The sequence below is a fragment of the Triturus cristatus genome, chromosome 4_2, assembly GCF_964204655.1.
Source record: "Triturus cristatus chromosome 4_2, aTriCri1.1, whole genome shotgun sequence".
In the NCBI taxonomy this organism is placed as follows: domain Eukaryota; kingdom Metazoa; phylum Chordata; class Amphibia; order Caudata; family Salamandridae; genus Triturus; species Triturus cristatus.
In genome coordinates, this window is record NC_140586.1 from 413524301 (window position 1) to 413546165 (window position 21865).

The window sequence follows — 21865 nt, forward strand, 5'->3', positions numbered from 1 at the left end:
AATATTGAGTACATAATCTTCTTTATAAGGTTATAAACTGTGTTCTCTGGAGAATCACAGAAGAAGGCGCAGCAAGGGTCCAGTTCTATGAAAGTGAAGGGAGGGGCAGGTATGAGAGATTGGGTAAGGAGTACAGAGAAAAAGGTACAGGAAGTGAAGGGTTAAGGATTGAGAGCCCAGTGAGTGACAGTGTGTGGTATGGATTAAGCTCGGGTGTGAGATGAACCTGCATAGCATTGAGCATGCGAGTGCTACCAAGCCGAGACCAGTACCTTTCTGGATGAGTGTGGCAGATGGGAGGGTCTACGGATGATTCTTGCCTTCAATCCATCTTTTCTGGGGAGTGATGGTCGTGCAGCTTTTGTTATTGAAGCACGTTCAGTGCAGCTCATTAAATACTATCTGTGTTCTTTGGTGATGCTCCCCGGTGTGTGCGAATTGGTGCAGGATTATTGGAGCGCTTCAATGTCTTGGCCTGAAACTATGATGGGTCAGCAATGGCCTGTCTGTCTGTCTATTCAATGTCTCTGTGTACAGTCACTGCCTCTTCAGTTTCAATAGAACTCCTTTAGTATTACATTATGCTTTGGCCGGTTAGGTCAGTTGGTTAGAGCATGGTGCTAGTAACACCAAGGCTGTGAGTTCGATCTCCGTACGGGCAACACCTTTTCCATAAAGTAGAAAAGAAATCCATTAAAAAACAAGGCTATAAAAACACCATATAGGGTTGCTGTTTATTCTGGTAATTTACTGAGCTCTGGTGGCTGATGTTTGGACCAGGACCAGGGTGAGTATTGCTATAGCCATGTAAAGGGCACTGCGGGCTATCAGCCCTCCTTGCTGTGATACCCGCCTCTGCCAAGTTTTCTTGGGTCTCTCAAAGTGCACTTTGTGAAGTGCTGTTTGAACATGGACGCGTCACTGATGTGACACTTTCTCTCCGTGAGTTGCGGTTCCTCTGCTTCTTGGTGGGATGTCCAGAGGTCACGAGAGGTGAAGGAAAGAGCACATGGGTAATGTAGGCATCAGGAATGATCTTGTGTATATTGGTGACCTTTAAATAATTGTAATCTGGTTTAGTTTAACGAATGCATTGAGCCCCTGGCCCATCAGTGTAAAACTTTAGAAAATAAATACAGATACGTACGTATAATGATATTAGTTTTTCATGACCCTCTTTGTAATATTTCCATCTTAATATCAGATTTTAATTCTCCATTTTCTTTTCGGTAGCAGCTGAAAAATATCAAATCTTTCAAGACAGAAAAATATGCAGGGCCTCACAGTGACACCAGGACAGAAGGTACAGTGGTGAGTCGTGAAACAGAATAGGTGCTGTGGCTTAGTTGGTTAAAGCGCCTGTTTAGTAAACAGGAGATCCTGAGTTCGAATCTCAGCAGTACCTTTTGTTTTACACAACCTCATAGAAGAGGTACTGTTAGATAATAGACTCATTCTTTGTAAACCCAGTTGGTCCTATTATATTTAGGGCTCCCGGTTTTATGGTGTTTATTTTTTTGACATTTCCGTCTGTATTTATCCATATTTAATTTGTTGTCAACTTTATCTGTATTCATCCATATTTATTATGGGTTTTGTGAGAAAAATAAAGCTGAAACTGGTATATTTCCATATTTTTTTAACCAATAAATATCCAGCCATGCTTTAATGTCTGCCAGGTGTTAGTGATATGAACAAATGCAGAAGATACATCAATTCACTTGTATGAGAGTATGCGCATTTCAGTATCAGTTTGGTTTTGTGAAGTGAAAAGATGTTTTTAAGCTGCACTGCCATCAAAGTACAACATGGGAAGCAGTAATGCAAGCTTCAAACAACAGGTGCAGCACACTTAGCACAAGAGTAGCAAAGACACAATTATGCGGATATGCAGATGGTTACGAACCACATAATTAGTTTCCACGTCAAAATGTAATGACATAATAAAAAAGGAAAGCGTAGTCGGCAGGATTCGAAACTGCACGGTGAGACACCAATGGATTGCAAGTCCATCGCCTTAACCACTCGGCCACGACTACACCTTTCAAGATGTGCACTCACTCATAAATAAGCTGTAATGTGGTCTATAGTATGGGTAAAAGATGTTAGTTAATGAAGGGAAGGCGCAGACAATATTGAGCACATAATCTTCTTTATAAGGTTATAAACTGTGTTCTCTGGAGAATCACAGAAGAAGGCGCAGCAAGGGTCCAGTTCTATGAAAGTGAAGGGAGGGCCAGGTATGAGAGATTGGGTAAGGAGTACAGAGAAAAAGGTACAGGAAGTGAAGGGTTAAGAATTGAGAGCCCAGTGAGTGACAGTGTGTGGTATGGATTAAGCTCGGGTGTGAGATGAACCTGCATAGCATTGAGCATGCGAGTGCTACCAAGCCGAGACCAGTACCTTTCTGGATGAGTGTGGCAGATGGGAGGGTCTGCGGATGATTCTTGCCTTCAATCCATCTTTTCTGGAGAGTGATGGTCATGCAGCTCTTGTTATTGAAGCACGTTCAGTGCAGCTCATTAAATACTATCTGTGTTCTTTGGTGATGCTCCCCGGTGTGTGCGAATTGGTGCAGGATTATTGGAGCGCTTCAATGTCTTGGCCTGAAACTATGATGGTCAGCAATGGCCTGTCTGTCTGTCTATTCAATGTCTCTGTGTACAGTCACTGCCTCTTCAGTTTCAATAGAACTCCTTTAGTATTACATTATTCTTTGGCCGGTTAGGTCAGTTGGTTAGAGCATGGTGCTAGTAACACCAAGGCTGTGAGTTCGATCTCCGTACGGGCAACACCTTTTCCATAAAGTAGAAAAGAAATCCATTAACCCCTTCAGTGCCCATGACGAGCTGGACTCGTCATGGGCTGTGGTGGCGCTGTGCCCATGACGAGTCCAGCTCGTCATGAACTCCGCCCGCTAATACAAAGCGCGGCACTGGGCGGGGAAAGGGGCGGGCATGCAAGGGGTTAAAAAACAAGGCTATAAAAACACCATATAGGGTTGTTGTTTATTCTGGTAATTTACTAAGCTCTGGTGGCTGATGTTTGGACCAGGACCAGGGTGAGTATTGCTATAGCCATGTAAAGGGCACTGCGGGCTATCAGCCCTCCTTGCTGTGATACCCGCCTCTGCCAAGTTTTCTTGGGTCTCTCAAAGTGCACTTTGTGAAGTGCTGTTTGAACATGGACGCGTCACTGATGTGACACTTTCTCTCTGTGAGCTGCGGTTCCTCTGCTTCTTGGTGGGATGTCCAGAGGTCACGAGAGGTGAAGGAAAGAGCACATGGGTAATGTAGGCATCAGGAATGATCTTGTGTATATTGGTGACCTTTAAATAATTGTAATCTGGTTTAGTTTAACGAATGCATTGAGCCCCTGGCCCATCAGTGTAAAACTTTAGAAAATAAATACAGATACGTACGTATAATGATATTAGTTTTTCATGACCCTCTTTGTAATATTTCCATCTTAATATCAGATTTTAATTCTCCATTTTCTTTTCGGTAGCAGCTGAAAAATATCAAATCTTTCAAGACAGAAAAATATGCAGGGCCTCACAGTGACACCAGGACAGAAGGTACAGTGGTGAGTCGTGAAACAGAGTAGGTGCTGTGGCTTAGTTGGTTAAAGCGCCTGTCTAGTAAACAGGAGATCCTGAGTTCGAATCTCAGCAGTACCTTTTGTTTTACACAACCTCATAGAAGAGGTACTGTTAGATAATAGACTCATTCTTTGTAAACCCAGTTGGTCCCATTATATTTAGGGCTCCCGGTTTTATGGTGTTTATTTTTTTGACATTTCCGTCTGTATTTATCCATATTTAATTTGTTGTCAACTTTATCTGTATTCATCCATATTTATTATGGGTTTTGTGAGAAAAATAAAGCTGAAACTGGTATATTTCCATATTTTTTTAAGGAATAAATATGCAGCCATGCTTTAATGTCTGCCAGGTGTTAGTGATATGAACAAATGCAGAAGATACATCAATTCACTTATATGAGAGTATGCGCATTTCAGTATCAGTTTGGTTTTGTGAAGTGAAAAGATGTTTTTAAGCTGCACTGCCATCAAAGTACAACATGGGAAGCAGTAATGCAAGCTTCAAACAACAGGTGCAGCACACTTAGCACAAGAGTAGCAAAGACACAATTATGCGGATGGTTACGAACCACATAATTAGTTTCCACGTCAAAATGTAATGACATAATAAGAAGGAAAGCGTAGTCGGCAGGATTCGAAACTGCGCGGTGAGACACCAATGAATTGCAAGTCCATCGCCTTAACCACTCGGCCACGACTACACCTTTCAAGATGTGCACTCACTCATAAATAAGCTGTAATGTGGTCTATAGTATGGGTAAAAGATGTTAGTTAATGAAGGGAAGGCGCAGACAATATTGAGCACATAATCTTCTTTATAAGGTTATAAACTGTGTTCTCTGGAGAATCACAGAAGAAGGCGCAGCAAGGGTCCAGTTCTATGAAAGTGAAGGGAGGGGCAGGTATGAGAGATTGGGTAAGGAGTACAGAGAAAAAGGTACAGGAAGTGAAGGGTTAAGGATTGAGAGCCCAGTGAGTGACAGTGTGTGGTATGGATTAAGCTCGGGTGTGAGATGAACCTGCATAGCATTGAGCATGCGAGTGCTACCAAGCCGAGACCAGTACCTTTCTGGATGAGTGTGGCAGATGGGAGGGTCTGCGGATGATTCTTGCCTTCAATCCATCTTTTCTGGGGAGTGATGGTCGTGCAGCTCTTGTTATTGAAGCACGTTCAGTGCAGCTCATTAAATACTATCTGTGTTCTTTGGTGATGCTCCCCGGTGTGTGCGAATTGGTGCAGGATTATTGGAGCGCTTCAATGTCTTGGCCTGAAACTATGATGGGTCAGCAATGGCCTGTCTGTCTGTCTATTCAATGTCTCTGTGTACAGTCACTGCCTCTTCAGTTTCAATAGAACTCCTTTAGTATCACATTATGCTTTGGCCGGTTAGGTCAGTTGGTTAGAGCATGGTGCTAGTAACACCAAGGCTGTGAGTTCGATCTCCGTACGGGCAACACCTTTTCCATAAAGTAGAAAAGAAATCCATTAAAAAACAAGGCTATAAAAACACCATATAGGGTTGTTGTTTATTCTGGTAATTTACTGAGCTCTGGTGGCTGATGTTTGAACCAGGACCAGGGTGAGTATTGCTATAGCCATGTAAAGGGCCCTGCGGGCTATCAGCCCTCCTTGCTGTGATACCCGCCTCTGCCAAGTTTTCTTGGGTCTCTCAAAGTGCACTTTGTGAAGCGCTGTTTGAACATGGACGCGTCACTTCGGTGACACTTTCTCTCCGTGAGTTGCGGTTCCTCTGCTTCTTGGTGGGATGTCCAGAGGCCACGAGAGGTGAAGGAAAGAGCACATGGGTAATGTAGGCATCAGGAATGATCTTGTGTATATTGGTGACCTTTAAATAATTGTAATCTGGTATAGTTTAACGAATGCATTGAGCCCCTGGCCCATCAGTGTAAAACTTTAGAAAATAAATACAGATACGTACGTATAATGATATTAGTTTTTCATGACCCTCTTTGTAATATTTCCATCTTAATATCAGATTTTTCTTCTCCATTTTCTTTTCGGTAGCAGCTGAAAAATATCAAATCTTTCAAGACAGAAAAATATGCAGGGCCTCACAGTGACACCAGGACAGAAGTTACAGTGGTGAGTCATGAAAAAGAGTAGGTGCCGTGGCTTAGTTGGTTAAAGCGCCTGTCTAGTAAACAGGAGATCCTGAGTTCGAATCTCAGCAGTACCTTTTGTTTTACACAACCTCATAGAAGAGGTACTGTTAGATAATAGACTCATTCTTTGTAAACCCAGTTGGTCCTATTATATTTAGGGCTCCCGGTTTCATGGTGTTTATTTTTTTGACATTTCCGTCTGTATTTATCCATATTTAATTTGTTGTCAACTTTATCTGTATTCATCCATATTTATTATGGGTTTTGTGAGAAAAATAAAGCTGAAACTGGTATATTTCCATATTTATTTAACCAATAAATATGCAGCCATGCTATAATGTCTTCCAGGTGTTAGTGATATGAACAAATGCAGAAAATAAATCAATTCACTTATATGAGAGTAAGCGCATTTCAGTATCAGTTTGGTTTTGTGAAGTGAAAAGATGTTTTTAAGCTGCACTGCCATCAAAGTACAACATGGGAAGCGGTAATGCAAGCTTCAAACAACAGGTGCAGCACACTTGGCACAAGAGTAGCAAAGACACAATTATGCGGATGTGCAGATGTTTACGAACCACATAATTAGTTTCCACGTCAAAATGTAATGACATAATAAAAAGGAAAGCGTAGTCGGCAGGATTCGAACCTGCACGGGGAGACCCCAATGGATTTCAAGTCCATCGCCTTAACCACTCGGCCACGACTACACCTTTCAAGATGTGCACTCACTCATAAATAAGCTGTAATGTGGTCTATAGTATGGGTAAAAGATGTTAGTTAATGAAGGGAAGGCGCAGACAATATTGAGCACATAATCTTCTTTATAAGGTTATAAACTGTGTTCTCTGGGAATCACAGAAGAAGGCGCAGCAAGGGTCCAGTTCTATGAAAGTGAAGGGAGGGGCAGGTATGAGAGATTGGGTAAGGAGTACAGAGAAAAAGGTACAGGAAGTGAAGGGTTAAGGATTGAGAGCCCAGTGAGTGACAGTGTGTGGTATGGATTAAGCTCGGGTGTGAGATGAACCTGCATAGCATTGAGCATGCGAGTGCTACCAAGCCGAGACCAGTACCTTTCTGGATGAGTGTGGCAGATGGGAGGGTCTGCGGATGATTCTTGCCTTCAATCCATCTTTTCTGGGGAGTGATGGTCGTGCAGCTCTTGTTATTGAAGCACGTTCAGTGCAGCTCATTAAATACTATCTGTGTTCTTTGGTGATGCGCCCCGGTGTGTGCGAATTGGTGCAGGATTATTGGAGCGCTTCAATGTCTTGGCCTGAAACTATGATGGGTCAGCAATGGCCTGTCTGTCTGCCTATTCAATGTCTCTGTGTACAGTCACTGCCTCTTCAGTTTCAATAGAACTCCTTTAGTATCACATTATGCTTTGGCCGGTTAGGTCAGTTGGTTAGAGCATGGTGCTAGTAACACCAAGGCTGTGAGTTCGATCTCCGTACGGGCAACACCTTTTCCATAAAGTAGAAAAGAAATCCATTAAAAAACAAGGCTATAAAAACACCATATAGGGTTGTTGTTTATTCTGGTAATTTACTGAGCTCTGGTGGCTGATGTTTGGACCAGGACCAGGGTGAGTATTGCTATAGCCATGTAAAGGGCGCTGCGGGCTATCAGCCCTCCTTGCTGTGATACCCGCCTCTGCCAAGTTTTCTTGGGTCTCTCAAAGTGCACTTTGTGAAGCACTGTTTGAACATGGACGCGTCACTTAGGTGACACTTTCTCTCCGTGAGTTGCGGTTCCTCTGCTTCTTGGTGGGATGTCCAGAGGCCACGAGAGGTGAAGGAAAGAGCACATGGGTAATGTAGGCATCAGGAATGATCTTGTGTATATTGGTGACCTTTAAATAATTGAAATCTGGTTTAGTTTAACGAATGCATTGAGCCCCTGGCCCATCAGTGTAAAACTTTAGAAAATAAATACAGATACGTACGTATAATGATATTAGTTTTTCATGACCCTCTTTGTAATATTTCCATCTTAATATCAGATTTTTCTTCTCCATTTTCTTTTCGGTAGCAGCTGAAAAATATCAAATCTTTCAAGACAGAAAAATATGCAGGGCCTCACAGTGACACCAGGACAGAAGGTACAGTGGTGAGTCGTGAAACAGAGTAGGTGCTGTGGCTTAGTTGGTTAATGCGCCTGTCTAGTAAACAGGGAGATCCTGAGTTCAAATCTCAGCAGTACCTTTTGTTTTACACAACCTCATAGAAGAGGTACTGTTAGATAATAGACTCATTCTTTGTAAACCCAGTTGGTCCTATTATATTTAGGGCTCCCGGTTTTATGGTGTTTATTTTTTTTACATTTCCGTCTGTATTTATCCATATTTAATTTGTTGTCAACTTTATCTGTATTCATCCATATTTATTATGGGTTTTGTGAGAAAAATAAAGCTGAAACTGGTATATTTCCATATTTATTTAACCAATAAATATGCAGCCATGCTTTAATGTCTGCCAGGTGTTAGTGATATGAACAAATGCAGAAGATAAATCAATTCACTTATATGAGAGTATGCGCATTTCAGTATCAGTTTGGTTTTGTGAAGTGAAAAGATGTTTTTAAGCTGCACTGCCATCAAAGTACAACATGGGAAGCAGTAATGCAAGCTTCAAACAACAGGTGCAGCACACTTGGCACAAGAGTAGCAAAGACAAAATTATGCGGATATGCAGATGTTTACGAACCACATAATTAGTTTCCACGTCAAAATGTAATGACATAATAAAAAGGAAAGCGTAGTCGGCAGGATTCGAACCTGCGCGGAGAGACCCCAATGGATTTCAAGTCCATCGCCTTAACCACTCGGCCACGACTCCACCTTTCAAGGTGTGCACTCACTCATAAATAAGCTGTAATGTGGTCTATAGTATGGGTAAAAGATGTTAGTTAATGAAGGGAAGGCGCAGACAATATTGAGCACATAATCTTCTTTATAAGGTTATAAACTGTGTTCTCTGGAGAATCACAGAAGAAGGCGCAGCAAGGGTCCAGTTCTATGAAAGTGAAGGGAGGGGCAGGTATGAGAGATTGGGTAAGGAGTACAGAGAAAAAGGTACAGGAAGTGAAGGGTTAAGGATTGAGAGCCCAGTCAGTGACAGTGTGTGGTATGGATTAAGCTCGGGTGTGAGATGAACCTGCATAGCATTGAGCATGCGAGTGCTACCAAGCCGAGACCAGTACCTTTCTGGATGAGTGTGGCAGATGGGAGGGTCTGGGATGATTCTTGCCTTCAATCCATCTTTTCTGGGGAGTGATGTTCGTGCAGCTCTTGTTATTGAAGCACGTTCAGTGCAGCTCATTAAATACTATCTGTGTTCTTTGGTGATGCTCCCCGGTGTGTGCGAATTGGTGCAGGATTATTGGAGCGCTTCAATGTCTTGGCCTGAAACTACGATGGGTCAGCAATGGCCTGTCTGTCTGTCTATTCAATGTCTCTGTGTACAGTCACTGTCTCTTCAGTTTCAATAGAACTCCTTTAGTATGACATTATGCTTTGGCCGGTTAGGTCAGTTGGTTAGAGCATGGTGCTAGTAACACCAAGGCTGTGAGTTCGATCTCCGTACGGGCAACACCTTTTCCATAAAGTAGAAAAGAAATCCATTAAAAAACAAGGCTATAAAAACACCATATAGGGTTGTTGTTTATTCTGGTAATTTACTGAGCTCTGGTGGCTGATGTTTGAACCAGGACCAGGGTGAGTATTGCTATAGCCATGTAAAGGGCACTGCGGGCTATCAGCCCTCCTTGCTGTGATACCCGCCTCTGCCAAGTTTTCTTGGGTCTCACAAAGTGCACTTTGTGAAGCGCTGTTTGAACATGGACGCGTCACTTAGGTGACACTTTCTCTCCGTGAGTTGCGGTTCCTCTGCTTCTTGGTGGGATGTCCAGAGGCCACGAGAGGTGAAGGAAAGAGCACATGGGTAATGTAGGCATCAGGAATGATCTTGTGTATATTGGTGACCTTTAAATAATTGTAATCTGGTTTAGTTTAACGAATGCATTGAGCCCCTGGCCCATCAGTGTAAAACTTTAGAAAATAAATACAGATACGTACGTATAATGATATTAGTTTTTCATGACCCTCTTTGTAATATTTCCATCTTAATATCAGATTTTTCTTCTCCATTTACTTTTCGGTAGCAGCTGAAAAATATCAAATCTTTCAAGACAGAAAAATATGCAGGGCCTCACAGTGACACCAGGACAGAAGGTACAGTGGTGAGTCATGAAAAAGAGTAGGTGCCGTGGCTTAGTTGGTTAAAGCGCCAGTCTAGTAAACAGGAGATCCTGAGTTCGAATCTCAGCAGTACCTTTTGTTTTACACAACCTCATAGAAGAGGTACTGTTAGATAATAGACTCATTCTTTGTAAACCCAGTTGGTCCTATTATATTTAGGGCTCCCGGTTTCATGGTGTTTATTTTTTTGACATTTCCGTCTGTATTTATCCATATTTAATTTGTTGTCAACTTTATCTGTATTCATCCATATTTATTATGGGTTTTGTGAGAAAAATAAAGCTGAAACTGGTATATTTCCATATTTATTTAACCAATAAATATGCAGCCATGCTTTAATGTCTGCCAGGTGTTAGTGATATGAACAAATGCAGAAGATAAATCAATTCACTTATATGAGAGTATGCGCATTTCAGTATCAGTTTGGTTTTGTGAAGTGAAAAGATGTTTTTAAGCTGCACTGCCATCAAAGTACAACATGGGAAGCAGTAATGCAAGCTTCAAACAACAGGTGCAGAACACTTGGCACAAGAGTAGCAAAGACACAATTATGCGGATGTGCAGATGTTTACGAACCACATAATTAGTTTCCACGTCAAAATGTAATGACATAATAAAAAGGAAAGCGTAGTCGGCAGCATTCGAACCTGCACGGGGAGACCCCAATGGATTTCAAGTCCATCGCCTTAACCACTCGGCCACGACTACACCTTTCAAGATTTGCACTCACTCATAAATAAGCTGTAATGTGGTCTATAGTATGGGTAAAAGATGTTAGTTAATGAAGGGAAGGCGCAGACAATATTGAGCACATAATCTTCTTTATAAGGTTATAAACTGTGTTCTCTTGGAATCACAGAAGAAGGCGCAGCAAGGGTCCAGTTCTATGAAAGTGAAGGGAGGGGCAGGTATGAGAGATTGGGTAAGGAGTACAGAGAAAAAGGTACAGGAAGTGAAGGGTTAAGGATTGAGAGCCCAGTGAGTGACAGTGTGTGGTATGGATTAAGCTCGGGTGTGAGATGACCCTGCATAGCATTGAGCATGCGAGTGCTACCAAGCCGAGACCAGTACCTTTCTGGATGAGTGTGGCAGATGGGAGGGTCTGCGGATGATTCTTGCCTTCAATCCATCTTTTCTGGGGAGTGATGGTCGTGCAGCTCTTGTTATTGAAGCACGTTCAGTGCAGCTCATTAAATACTATCTGTGTTCTTTGGTGATGCGCCCCGGTGTGTGCGAATTGGTGCAGGATTATTGGAGCGCTTCAATGTCTTGGCCTGAAACTATGATGGGTCAGCAATGGCCTGTCTGTCTGTCTATTCAATGTCTCTGTGTACAGTCACTGCCTCTTCAGTTTCAATAGAACTCCTTTAGTATCACATTATGCTTTGGCCGGTTAGGTCAGTTGGTTAGAGCATGGTGCTAGTAACACCAAGGCTGTGAGTTCGATCTCCGTACGGGCAACACCTTTTCCATAAAGTAGAAAAGAAATCCATTAAAAAACAAGGCTATAAAAACACCATATAGGGTTGTTGTTTATTCTGGTAATTTACTGAGCTCTGGTGGCTGATGTTTGGACCAGGACCAGGGTGAGTATTGCTATAGCCATGTAAAGGGCACTGCGGGCTATCAGCCCTCCTTGCTGTGATACCCGCCTCTGCCAAGTTTTCTTGGGTCTCTCAAAGTGCACTTTGTGAAGCGCTGTTTGAACATGGACGCGTCACTTAGGTGACACTTTCTCTCCGTGAATTGCGGTTCCTCTGCTTCTTGGTGGGATGTCCAGAGGCCACGAGAGGTGACGGAAAGAGCACATGGGTAATGTAGGCATCAGGAATGATCTTGTGTATATTGGTGACCTTTAAATAATTGTAATCTGGTTTAGTTTAACGAATGCATTGAGCCCCTGGCCCATCAGTTTAAAACTTTAGAAAATAAATACAGATACGTACGTATAATGATATTAGTTTTTCATGACCCTCTTTGTAATATTTCCATCTTAATATCAGATTTTTCTTCTCCATTTTCTTTTCGGTAGCAGCTGAAAAATATCAAATCTTTCAAGACAGAAAAATATGCAGGGCCTCACAGTGACACCAGGACAGAAGGTACAGTGGTGAGTCGTGAAACAGAGTAGGTGCTGTGGCTTAGTTGGTTAAAGTGCCTGTCTAGTAAACAGGAGATCCTGAGTTCAAATCTCAGCAGTACCTTTTGTTTTACACAACCTCATAGAAGAGGTACTGTTAGATAATAGACTCATTCTTTGTAAACCCAGTTGGTCCTATTATATTTAGGGCTCCCGGTGTTATGGTGTTTATTTTTTTGACATTTCCATCTGTATTTATCCATATTTAATTTGTTGTCAACTTTATCTGTATTCATCCATATTTATTATGGGTTTTGTGAGAAAAATAAAGCTGAAACTGGTATATTTCCATATTTATTTAACCAATAAATATGCAGCCATGCTTTAATGTCTGCCAGGTGTTAGTGATATGAACAAATGCAGAAGATAAATCAATTCACTTATAAGAGAGTATGCGCATTTCAGTAACAGTTTGGTTTTGTGAAGTGAAAAGATGTTTTTAAGCTGCACTGCCATCAAAGTACAACATGGGAAGCAGTAATGCAAGCTTCAAACAACAGGTGCAGCACACTTGGCACAAGAGTAGCAAAGACACAATTATGCGGATATGCAGATGTTTACGAACCACATAATTAGTTTCCACGTCAAAATGTAATGACATAATAAAAAGGAAAGCGTAGTCGGCAGGATTCGAACCTGCACGGGGAGACCCCAATGGATTTCAAGTCCATCGCCTTAACCACTCGGCCACGACTACACCTTTCAAGATGTGCACTCACTCATAAATAAGCTGTAATGTGGTCTATAGTATGGGTAAAAGATGTTAGTTAATGAAGGGAAGGCGCAGAAAATATTGAGCACATAATCTTCTTTATAAGGTTATAAACTGTGTTCTCTGGAGAATCACAGAAGAAAGCACAGCAAGGGTCCAGTTCTATGAAAGTGAAGGGAGGGGCAGGTATGAGAGATTGGGTAAGGAGTACAGAGAAAAAGGTACAGGAAGTGAAGGTTTAAGGATTGAGAGCCCAGTGAGTGACAGTGTGTGGTATGGATTAAGCTCGGGTGTGAGATGAACCTGCATAGCATTGAGCATGCGAGTGCTACCAAGCCGAGACCAGTACCTTTCTGGATGAGTGTGGCAGATGGGAGGGTCTGCGAATGATTCTTGCCTTCAATCCATTTTTTCTGGGGAGTGATGGTCGTGCAGCTCTTGTTATTGAACCACGTTCAGTGCAGCTCATTAAATACTATCTGTGTTCTTTGGTGATGCTCCCCGGTGCGTGCGAATTGGTGCAGGATTATTGGAGCGCTTCAATGTCTTGGCCTGAAACTATGATGGGTCAGCAATGGCCTGTCTGTCTGTCTATTCAATGTCTCTGTGTACAGTCACTGCCTCTTCAGTTTCAATAGAACTCCTTTAGTATCACGTTATGCTTTGGCCGGTTAGGTCAGTTGGTTAGAGCATGGTGCTAGTAACACCAAGGCTGTGAGTTCGATCTCCGTACGGGCAACACCTTTTCCATAAAGTAGAAAAGAAATCCATTAAAAAACAAGGCTATAAAAACACTATACAGGGTTGTTGTTTATTCTGGTAATTTACTGAGCTCTGGTGGCTGATGTTTGGACCAGGACCAGGGTGAGTATTGCTATAGCCATGTAAAGGGCACTGCGGCTATCAGCCCTCCTTGCTGTGAAACCCGCCTCTGCCAAGTTTACTTGGGTCTCTCAAAGTGCACTTTGTGAAGCGCTGTTTGAACATGGACGCGTCACTGAGGTGACACTTTCTCTCCGTGAGTTGCGGTTCCTCTGCTTCTTGGTGGGATGTCCAGAGGTCACGAGAGGTGAAGGAAAGAGCACATGGGTAATGTAGGCATCAGGAATGATCTTGTGTATATTGGTGACCTTTAAATAATTGTAATCTGGTTTAGTTTAACGAATGCATTGAGCCCCTGGCCCATCAGTGTAAAACTTTAGAAAATAAATACAGATACGTACGTATAATGATATTAGTTTTTCATGACCTTCTTTGTAATATTTCCATCTTAATATCAGATTTTTCTTCTCCATTTTCTTTTCGGTAGCAGCTGAAAAATATCAAATCTTTCAAGACAGAAAAATATGCAGGGCCTCACAGTGACACCAGGACAGAAGGTACAGTGATGAGTCGTGAAACAGTGTAGGTGCTGTGGCTTAGTTGGTTAATGCACCTGTCTAGTAAACAGGAGATCCTGAGTTCAAATCTCAGCAGTACCTTTTGTTTTACACAACCTCATAGAAGAGGTACTGTTAGATAATAGACTCATTCTTTGTAAACCCAGTTGGTCCTATTATATTTAGGGCTCCCGGTTTTATGGTGTTTATTTTTTTGACATTTCCGTCTGTATTTATCCATATTTAATTTGTTGTCAACTTTATCTGTATTCATCCATATTTATTTTGGGTTTTGTGAGAAAAATAAAGCTGAAACTGGTATATTTCCATATTTATTTAACCAATAAATATGCAGCCATGCTTTAATGTCTGCCAGGTGTTAGTGATATGAACAAATGCAGAAGATAAATCAATTCACTTATAAGAGAGTATGCGCATTTCAGTATCAGTTTGGTTTTGTGAAGTGAAAAGATGTTTTTAAGCTGCACTGCCATCAAAGTACAACATGGGAAGCAGTAATGCAAGCTTCAAACAACAGGTGCAGCACACTTGGCACAAGAGTAGCAAAGACACAATTATGCGGATATGCAGATGTTTACGAACCACATAATTAGTTTCCACGTCAAAATGTAATGACATAATAAGAAGGAAAGCGTAGTCGGCAGGATTCGAACCTGCGCGGGGAGACCCCAATGGATTTCAAGTCCATCGCCTTAACCACTCGGCCACGACTACACCTTTCAAGATGTGCACTCACTCATAAATAAGCTGTAATGTGGTCTATAGTATGGGTAAAAGATGTTAGTTAATGAAGGGAAGGCGCAGACAATATTGAGCACATAATCTTCTTTATAAGGTTATAAACTGTGTTCACTGGAGAATCACAGAAGAAGGCGCAGCAAGGGTCCAGTTCTATGAAAGTGAAGGGAGGGGCAGGTATGAGAGATTGGGTAAGGAGTACAGAGAAAAAGGTACAGGAAGTGAAGGGTTAAGGATTGAGAGCCCAGTGAGTGACAGTGTGTGGTATGGATTAAGCTCGGGTGTGAGATGAACCTGCATAGCATTGAGCATGCGAGTGCTACCAAGCCGAGACCAGTACCTTTCTGGATGAGTGTGGCAGATGGGAGGGTCTGCGGATGATTCTTGCCTTCAATCCATCTTTTCTGGGGAGTGATGGTCGTGCAGCTCTTGTTATTGAAGCACGTTCAGTGCAGCTCATTAAATACTATCTGTGTTCTTTGGTGATGCTCCCCGGTGTGTGCGAATTGGTGCAGGGTTATTGGAGCGCTTCAAAGTCTTGGCCTGAAACTATGATGGGTCAGCAATGGCCTGTCTGTCTGTCTATTCAATGTCTCTGTGTACAGTCACTGCCTCTTCAGTTTCAATAGAACTCCTTTAGTATCACATTATGCTTTGGCCGGTTAGGTCAGTTGGTTAGAGCATGGTGCTAGTAACACCAAGGCTGTGAGTTCGATCTCCGTACGGGCAACACCTTTTCCATAAAGTAGAAAAGAAATCCATTAAAAAACAAGGCTATAAAAACACCATATAGGGTTGTTGTTTATTCTGGTAATTTACTGAGCTCTGGTGGCTGATGTTTGGACCAGGACCAGGGTGAGTATTGCTATAGCCATGTAAAGGGCACTGCGGGCTATCAGCCCTCCTTGCTGTGAAACCCACCTCTGCCAAGTTTTCTTGGGTCTCTCAAAGAGCACTTTGTGAAGCGCTGTTTGAACATGGACGCGTCACTGAGGTGACACTTTCTCTCCGTGAGTTGCGGTTCCTCTGCTTCTTGGTGGGATGTCCAGAGGTCACAAGAGGTGAAGGAAAGAGGACATGGGTAATGTAGGCATCAGGAATGATCTTGTGTATATTGGTGACCTTTAAATAATTGTAATCTGGTTTAGTTTAATGAATGCATTGAGCCCCTGGCCCATCAGTGTAAAACTTTAGAAAATAAATACAGATACGTACGTATAATGATATTAGTTTTTCATGACCCTCTTTGTAATATTTCCATCTTAATATCAGATTTTTCTTCTCCATTTTCTTTTCGGTAGCAGCTGAAAAATATAAAATCTTTCAAGACAGAAAAATATGCAGGGCCTCACAGTGACACCAGGACAGAAGGTACAGTGGTGAGTCGTGAAACAGAGTAGGTGCTGTGGCTTAGTTGGTTAATGTGCCTGTCTAGTAAACAGGAGATCCTGAGTTCGAATCTCAGCAGTACCTTTTGTTTTACACAACCTCATAGAAGAGGTACTGTTAGATAATAGACTCATTCTTTGTAAACCCAGTTGGTCCTATTATATTTAGGGCTCCCGGTTTTATGGTGTTTATTTTTTTGACATTTCCGTCTGTATTTATCCATATTTAATTTGTTGTCAACTTTATCTGTATTCATCCATATTTGTTATGGGTTTTGTGAGAAAAATAAAGCTGAAACTGGTATATTTCCATATTTATTTAACTAATAAATATGCAGCCATGCTTTAATGTCTGCCAGGTGTTAGTGATATGAACAAATGCAGAAGATAAATCAATTCACTTATATGGGAGTATGCGCATTTCAGTATCAGTTTAGTTTTTATGAAGTGAAAAGATGTTTTTAAGCTGCACTGCCATCAAAGTACAATATGGGAAACAGTAATGCAAGCTTCAAACAACAGGTGCAGCACACTTAGCACAAGAGTAGCAAAGACACAATTATGCGGATATGCAGATGTTTACGAACCACATAATTAGTTTCCACGTCAAAATGTAATGACATAATAAAAAGGAAAGCGTAGTCGGCAGGATTCGAACCTGCGCGGGGAGACCCCAATGGATTTCAAGTACATCGCCTTAACCACTCGGCCACGACTACACCTTTAAATATGTGCACTCACTCATAAATAAGCTGTAATGTGGTCTATAGTATGGGTAAAAGATGTTAGTTAATGAAGGGAAGGCGCAGACAATATTGAGCACATAATCTTCTTTATAAGGTTATAAACTGTGTTCTCTGGAGAATCACAGAAGAAGGCGCAGCAAGGGTCCAGTTTTATGAAAGTGAAGGGAGGGGCAGGTATGAGAGATTGGGTAAGGAGTACAGAGAAAAAGGTACAGGAAGTGAAGGGTTAAGGATTGAGAGCCCAGTGAGTGACAGTGTGTGGTATGGATTAAGCTCGGGTGTGAGATGAACCTGCATAGCATTGAGCATGCGAGTGCTACCAAGCCGAGACCAGTACCTTTCTGGATGAGTGTGGCAGATGGGAGGGTCTGCGGATGATTCTTGCCTTCAATCCATCTTTTCTGGGGAGTGATGGTCGTGCAGCTTTTGTTATTGAAGCACGTTCAGTGCAGCTCATTAAATACTATCTGTGTTCTTTGGTGATGCTCCCCGGTGTGTGCGAATTGGTGCAGGATTATTGGAGCGCTTCAATGTCTTGGCCTGAAACTATGATGGGTCAGCAATGGCCTGTCTGTCTGTCTATTCAATGTCTCTGTGTACAGTCACTGCCTCTTCAGTTTCAATAGAACTCCTTTAGTATCACATTATGCTTTGGCCGGTTGGGTCAGTTGGTTAGAGCATGGTGCTAGTAACACCAAAGCTGTGAGTTCGATCTCTGTACGGGCAACACCTTTTTCATAAAGTAGAAAAGAAATCCATTAAAAAACAAGGCTATAAAAACACCATATAGGGTTGTTGTTTATTCTGGTAATTTACTGAGCTCTGGTGGCTGATGTTTGGACCAGGACCAGGGTGAGTATTGCTATAGCGATGTAAAGGGCACTGCGGGCTATCAGCCCTCCTTGCTGTGATACCCGCCTCTGCCAAGTTTTCTTGGGTCTCTCAAAGTGCACTTTGTGAAGCGCTGTTTGAACATGGACGCGTCACTTAGGTGACACTTTCTCTCCGTGAGTTGCGGTTCCTCTGCTTCTTGGTGGGATGTCCAGAGGCCAAGAGAGGTGAAGGAAAGAGCACATGGGTAATATAGGCATCAGGAATGATCTTGTGTATATTGGTGACCTTTAAATAATTGTAATCTGGTTTAGTTTAACGAATGCATTGAGCCCCTGGCCCATCAGTGTAAAACTTTAGAAAATAAATACAGATACGTACGTATAATGATATTAGTTTCTCATGACCCTCTTTGTAATATTTCCATCTTAATATCAGATTTTTCTTCTCCCTTTTCTTTTCGGTAGCAGCTGAAAAATATCAAATCTTTCAAGACAGAAAAATATGCAGGGCCTCACAGTGACACCAGGACAGAAGGTACAGTGGTGAGTCGTGAAACAGAGTAGGTGCTGTGGCTTAGTTGGTTAAAGCGCCTGTCTAGTAAACAGGAGATCCTGAGATCGAATCTCAGCATTACCTTTTGTTTTACACAACCTCATAGAAGATGTACTGTTAGATAATAGACTCATTCTTTGTAAACCCAGTTGGTCCTATTATATTTAGGGCTCCCGGTTTTATGGTGCTTATTTTTTTGACATTTCCGTCTGTATTTATCCATATTTAATTTGTTGTCAACTTTATCTGTATTCATCCATTTTTATTATGGGTTTTGTGAGAAAAATAAAGCTGAAACTGGTATATTTCCATATTTATTTAACCAATAAATATGCAGCCATGCTTTAATGTCTGCCAGGTGTTAGTGATATGAACAAATGCAGAAGATAAATCAATTCACTTATAAGAGAGTATGCGCATATCAGTATCAGTTTGGTTTTGTGAAGTGAAAAGATGTTTTTAAGCTGCACTGCCATCAAAGTACAACATGGGAAGCAGTAATGCAAGCTTCAAACAACAGGTGCAGCACACTTGGCACAAGAGTAGCAAAGACACAATTATGCGGATATGCAGATGTTTACGAACCACATAATTAGTTTCCACGTCAAAATGTAATGACATAATAAGAAGGAAAGCGTAGTTGGCACGATTCGAACCTGCGCAGGGAAACCCCAATGGATTTTAAATCCATCGCCTTAACCACTCGGCCACGACTACACCTTTCAAGATGTGCACTCACTCATAAATAAGCTGTAATGTGGTCTATAGTATGGGTAAAAGATGTTAGTTAATGAAGCGAAGGCGCAGACAATATTGAGCACATAATCTTCTTTATAAGGTTATAAACTGTGTTCTCTGGAGAATCACAGAAGAAGGCGCAGCAAGGGTCCAGTTCTATGAAAGTGAAGGGAGGGGCAGGTATGAGAGATTGGGTAAGGAGTACAGAGAAAAAGGTACAGGAAGTGAAGGGTTAAGGATTGAGAGCCCAGTGAGTGACAGTGTGTGGTAAGGATTAAGCTCGGGTGTGAGATGAACCTGCATAGCATTGAGCATGCGAGTGCTACCAAGCCGAGACCAGTACCTTTCTGGATGAGTGTGGCAGATGGGAGGGTCTGCGGATGATTCTTGCCTTCAATCCATCTTTTCTGGGGAGTGATGGTCGTGCAGCTCTTGTTATTGAAGCACGTTCAGTGCAGCTCATTAAATACTATCTGTGTTCTTTGGTGATGCTCCCCGGTGTGTGCGAATTGGTGCAGGGTTATTGGAGCGCTTCAATGTCTTGGCCTGAAACTATGATGGGTCAGCAATGGCCTGTCTGTCTGTCTATTCAATGTCTCTGTGTACAGTCACTGCCTCTTCAGTTTCAATAGAACTCCTTTAGTATCACATTATGCTTTGGCCGGTTAGGTCAGTTGGTTAGAGCATGGTGCTAGTAACACCAAGGCTGTGAGTTCGATCTCCGTACGGGCAACACCTTTTCCATAAAGTAGAAAAGAAATCCATTAAAAAACAAGGCTATAAAAACACCATATAGGGTTGTTGTTTATTCTGGTAATTTACTGAGCTCTGGTGGCGGATGTTTGGACCAGGACCAGGGTGAGTATTGCTATAGCCATGTAAAGGGCACTGCGGGCTATCAGCCCTCCTTGCTGTGAAACCCACCTCTGCCAAGTTTTCTTGGGTCTCTCAAAGAGCACTTTGTGAAGCGCTGTTTGAACATGGACGCGTCACTGAGGTGACACTTTCTCTCCGTGAGTTGCGGTTCCTCTGCTTCTTGTTGGGATGTCCAGAGGTCACGAGAGGTGAAGGAAAGAGCACATGGGTAATTTAGGCATCAGGAATGATCTTGTGTATATTGGTGACCTTTAAATAATTGTAATCTGGTTTAGTTTAATGAATGCATTGAGCCCCTGGCCCATCAGTGTAAAACTTTAGAAAATAAATACAGATACGTACGTATAATGATATTAGTTTTTCATGACCCTCTTTGTAATATTTCCATCTTAATATCAGATTTTTCTTCTCCATTTTCTTTTCGGTAGCAGCTGAAAAATATCAAATCTTTCAAGACAGAAAAATATGCAGGGCCTCACAGTGACACCAGGACAGAAGGTACAGTGGTGAGTCGTAAAACAGAGTAGGTGCTGTGGCTTAGTTGGTTAATGCGCCTGTCTAGTAAACAGGAGATCCTGAGTTCGAATCTCAGCAGTACCTTTTGTTTTACACAACCTCATAGAAGAGGTACTGTTAGATAATAGACTCATTCTTTGTAAACCCAGTTGGTCCTATTATATTTAGGGCTCCCGGTTTTATGGTGTTTATTTTTTTGACATTTCCGTCTGTATTTATCCATATTTAATTTGTTGTCAACTTTATCTGTATTCATCCATATTTATTATGGGTTTTGTGAGAAAAATAAAGCTGAAACTGGTATATTTCCATATTTATTTAACTAATAAATATGCAGCCATGCTTTAATGTCTGCCAGGTGTTAGTGATATGAACAAATGCAGAAGATAAATCAATTCACTTATATGGGAGTATGCGCATTTCAGTATCAGTTTAGTTTTTATGAAGTGAAAAGATGTTTTTAAGCTGCACTGCCATCAAAGTACAACATGGGAAACAGTAATGCAAGCTTCAAACAACAGGTGCAGTACACTTAGCACAAGAGTAGCAAAGACACAATTATGCGGATATGCAGATGTTTACGAACCACATAATTAGTTTCCACGTCAAAATGTAATGACATAATAAAAAGGAAAGCGTAGTCGGCAGGATTCGAACCTGCGCGGGGAGACCCCCATGGATTTCAAGTCCATCGCCTTAACCACTCGGCCACGACTACACCTTTCAAGATGTGCACTCACTCATAAATAAGCTGTAATGTGGTCTATAGTATGGGTAAAAGATGTTAGTTAATGAAGGGAAGGCGCAGACAATATTGAGCACATAATCTTCTTTATAAGGTTATAAACTGTGTTCTCTGAAGAATCACAGAAGAAGGCGCAGCAAGGGTCCAGTTCTATGAAAGTGAAGGGAGGGGCAGGTATGAGAGATTGGGTAAGGAGTACAGAGAAAAAGGTACAGGAAGTGAAGGGTTAAGGATTGAGAGCCCAGTGAGTGACAGTGTGTGGTATGGATTAAGCTCGGGTGTGAGATGAACCTGCATAGCATTGAGCATGCGAGTGCTACCAAGCCGAGACCAGTACCTTTCTGGATGAGTGTGGCAGATGGGAGGGTCTGCGGATGATTCTTGCCTTCAATCCATCTTTTCTGGGGAGTGATGGTCGTGCAGCTCTTGTTATTGAAGCACGTTCAGTGCAGCTCATTAAATACTATCTGTGTTCTTTGGTGATGCTCCCCGGTG

The 21865-nt window shown here is 42.0% G+C and overlaps 11 non-coding genes across 11 annotated transcripts; 4 read left to right on the forward strand and 7 right to left on the reverse strand.

The window, feature by feature from the left end:
• The first annotated feature begins 1331 nt into the window (after positions 1–1331).
• TRNAT-AGU (transfer RNA threonine (anticodon AGU)) lies at positions 1332–1405 on the forward strand. Its single transcript has one exon. It is a non-coding gene; the product is annotated as a tRNA-Thr (tRNA).
• Positions 1406–3605: 2200 nt separating this feature from the next.
• TRNAT-AGU (transfer RNA threonine (anticodon AGU)) lies at positions 3606–3679 on the forward strand. The gene has a single exon. It is a non-coding gene; the product is annotated as a tRNA-Thr (tRNA).
• A 2048-nt stretch (positions 3680–5727) lies between these two features.
• TRNAT-AGU (transfer RNA threonine (anticodon AGU)) lies at positions 5728–5801 on the forward strand. The gene has a single exon. It is a non-coding gene; the product is annotated as a tRNA-Thr (tRNA).
• A 551-nt stretch (positions 5802–6352) lies between these two features.
• TRNAS-UGA (transfer RNA serine (anticodon UGA)) lies at positions 6353–6434 on the reverse strand. The gene has a single exon. It is a non-coding gene; the product is annotated as a tRNA-Ser (tRNA).
• Positions 6435–8482: 2048 nt separating this feature from the next.
• TRNAS-UGA (transfer RNA serine (anticodon UGA)) lies at positions 8483–8564 on the reverse strand. The gene has a single exon. It is a non-coding gene; the product is annotated as a tRNA-Ser (tRNA).
• A 2047-nt stretch (positions 8565–10611) lies between these two features.
• On the reverse strand, positions 10612–10693 carry TRNAS-UGA (transfer RNA serine (anticodon UGA)). Its single transcript has one exon. It is a non-coding gene; the product is annotated as a tRNA-Ser (tRNA).
• Positions 10694–12115: 1422 nt separating this feature from the next.
• Positions 12116–12189, forward strand: TRNAT-AGU (transfer RNA threonine (anticodon AGU)). Its single transcript has one exon. It is a non-coding gene; the product is annotated as a tRNA-Thr (tRNA).
• Positions 12190–12740: 551 nt separating this feature from the next.
• On the reverse strand, positions 12741–12822 carry TRNAS-UGA (transfer RNA serine (anticodon UGA)). The gene has a single exon. It is a non-coding gene; the product is annotated as a tRNA-Ser (tRNA).
• Positions 12823–14869: 2047 nt separating this feature from the next.
• TRNAS-UGA (transfer RNA serine (anticodon UGA)) lies at positions 14870–14951 on the reverse strand. Its single transcript has one exon. It is a non-coding gene; the product is annotated as a tRNA-Ser (tRNA).
• A 2049-nt stretch (positions 14952–17000) lies between these two features.
• TRNAS-UGA (transfer RNA serine (anticodon UGA)) lies at positions 17001–17082 on the reverse strand. The gene has a single exon. It is a non-coding gene; the product is annotated as a tRNA-Ser (tRNA).
• A 4179-nt stretch (positions 17083–21261) lies between these two features.
• On the reverse strand, positions 21262–21343 carry TRNAS-UGA (transfer RNA serine (anticodon UGA)). Its single transcript has one exon. It is a non-coding gene; the product is annotated as a tRNA-Ser (tRNA).
• Between the last annotated feature and the right edge of the window lie 522 nt (positions 21344–21865).